The 2,719-nt window shown below is 36.9% G+C and overlaps 1 non-coding gene across 1 annotated transcript; it reads right to left on the bottom strand.

The window, feature by feature from the left end:
- Positions 1-2,298: 2,298 nt before the first annotated feature.
- On the bottom strand, positions 2,299-2,462 carry LOC141420916 (U1 spliceosomal RNA). Its single transcript, XR_012445640.1, has one exon. It is a non-coding gene; the product is annotated as a U1 spliceosomal RNA (small nuclear RNA).
- Between the last annotated feature and the right edge of the window lie 257 nt (positions 2,463-2,719).

Here is a 2,719-nt window from a genome sequence, read left to right as displayed (position 1 = left end):
AGGATCATGTCATCTGCAAATAGGGATATTTTGACAGTTTCTTTACCTATTTGTATTCCTTTTATTATTTCTTCTTGCCTAATTGCTCTGGCTAGGAATTCCAGTACTATGTTGAATAGGAGTGGAGATAGTGGGCATCCTTGTCTGGTTCCTGATTTTAGAGGGAATGGTTTCAGTTTTTCTCCGTTAAGTATAATGCTGGCTGTAGGTTTGTCATATATAGCTTTTATAATGTTGAGGAACTTTCCTTCTATTCCTAGTTTTCTTAGAGCTTTTATCATGAAATGATGTTAATCTTATCAAAGGCTTTTTCTGCATCTATTGAGATGATCAAGTGGTTTTTGTCTTCGCTTCTGTTAATGTGGTTTATTACATTTATTGATTTTCATATGTTGAACCACCCCTGCATCCCTGGGATGAAGCCTACTTGGTCGTGGTGAATAATCTTTTTGATGTGTTGCTTAATTCGGTTTGCCATTATTTTATTGAGGATTTTTGCATCAATGTTCATTAAGGAGATTGGCCTATAGTTCTCCTTTTTGGAGGTGTCTTTGCCTGGTTTTGGGATAAGTGTAATACTGGCTTCAGAAAATGTGTTTGGCAGTTTTCCTTCCCTTTCTATTTCATGGAACAGTTTAAGGAGGTATCAGTTTTTCTTTAAAGGTCTGATAGAATTCAGCAGAGAATCCCTCAGGTCCTGGACTTTTCTTTTTGGGGAGACTCTTGATTGCTGCTTCAATTTCATTTTGTGTTATAGGTCTATTCAGGTGATTAATTTCCTCTTGGTTCAGTTTTGGATGATCATATGTATCTAGAAATCTGTCCATTTCTTTTAGATTTTCAAATTTATTTGAATATAGGTTCTCAAAGTAGTCTCTGATGATTTCCTGGACTTCCATGGTGTTTGTTGTTATCTCCCCTTTTGCATTCCTAATTCTACTAATTTGGGTTTTTTCTCTCCTCATTTTAGTCAGGTTTGCCAGGGGTCTATCGATCTTGTTTATTTTTTCAAAGAACCAACTTTTTGTTTCATTAATTCTTTATCTTGTTTGATCAATGTAGGTTTGAAATCTACTTTGTCAGAGATAAGTATTGCTACTCCTGCCTGTTTTTGGGGGCCATTGGCTTGGCAAATCTCCTTCCAGCCTTTCATCCTAAGCATATGCTTATTTCTGTCTGTGAGATGAGTCTCCTGTAAGCAACAAATTGTTGGATCTTCTTTTTTAATCCATTTTGTCAAATGGTGTCTTTTGATGGGTGAATTAAGTCCATTAACATTAAGCGTTAGTACTGATAGGTATGTGGTGATTCCTGCCATTTAGTTGTCTTAGTTGTTTGAAGGTTTGCTTGTGTTTACCTAACTTGATGTTACTCTCTACTGTCGTGCTTTTTCTTATCCTGTGGTTTGGTGCTGCCTGCCTTTTCATGGTTAACTTGAGTGTCACTTTCTGTGTGCAGGATCCCTTGCAGAATCTTTTGTAATGGTGGCTTTGTGGTCACATATTGTTTTAGTTTCTTCTTATCATGGAAGACTTTTATTGCTCCATCTATTTTGAATGATAGCTTTGCTGGATAGAGTATCCTGGGGTTGAAGTTATTTTCACTCAGTGCCTGGAAGATCTCACCCCACGCTCTTCTTGCTTTTAATGTTTCTGTTGAGAAGTCTGCTGTGATTTTGATGGGTTTACCTTTGTATGTTACTTGTTTTTTCTCTCTTACAGCCTTCAATATTCTTTCCTTAGTTTCTGAACTTGTTGTTTTAATGATGATATGTCGTGGAGTAGTTCTATTTTGATCTGGTCTGTTTGGTGTCCTGGAGGCCTCTTGCATTTGTATGGGAATATCTTTCTCTAGATTTGGGAAATTTTCCGTTATTATTTTGTTGAATATATTATGCATTCCCTTCACTTGCACCTCTTCTCCTTCTTCGATGCCTATGATTCTCAAGTTTGGTCTTTTGGGGAGTCAGTGAGTTCTTGCATTTTCTTTTCACAGGTCTTGAGTTGTTTAATTAATAGTTCTTCGGTTTTTCCTGTAATTACCATTTCATCTTCAAGTTCTGAGATTCTGTCTTCTGTTTGTTCTATTCTGCTGGATTGGCCTTACGTTTTGTTTTGCAGTTCTGTTTCGTTCTTTTTTCTGAGGTTTTCCATATCCTGGCAGTTTTCTTCTTTAATGTTGTCTATTTTTGTGCTGAGTTCATTTATCTGTTTATTCATTGTGTTCTCTTTTTCACTTTGGTGTTTATACAGTGCTTCTATGGTTTCCTTTATTTCTTCTTTTTTTTTTCTTTTTTCTTATGGGAGAGCGTGAACGCAGTCCCCCACTACCACAAATTATGCAGTCAAGTTTCCCACATTTGGGGAAATCGCAGGGGTCAGCACATCCGGAGTGCAATAGATAAGCCTCGCCCTGGGAAAACCACCTTCGTGATCATGGTATCTCCCCTGCCAGGTAAGTATCCTTTATTTCTTCTTTTGCTTTTTCAAATTCTCTATTTTAATTGTCTTGGAATTTCTTGAGTGTCTCCTGTACATTTTGGTTGACCCTATCCAGTATCATCTCTATAAAATTCTCATTCAGTACTTGTAGTATGTCTTCTTTTAAATTATTCTTGTGGGCTTCATTGGGTCCTTTGGCATAGTTTATCTTCATTTTGTTGGAGTCTGGATCTGAGTTTCTGTTCTCTTCATTCCCCTCTGGTTCCTGTACTAATTTT

The sequence above is a fragment of the Castor canadensis genome, chromosome 2 (assembly GCF_047511655.1).
Source record: "Castor canadensis chromosome 2, mCasCan1.hap1v2, whole genome shotgun sequence".
NCBI classification, from domain to species: Eukaryota; Metazoa; Chordata; class Mammalia; order Rodentia; family Castoridae; genus Castor; species Castor canadensis.
The sequence above is the reverse complement of the archived record's forward strand: the minus strand, read 5'-3'. Positions and strand labels throughout refer to the sequence as shown.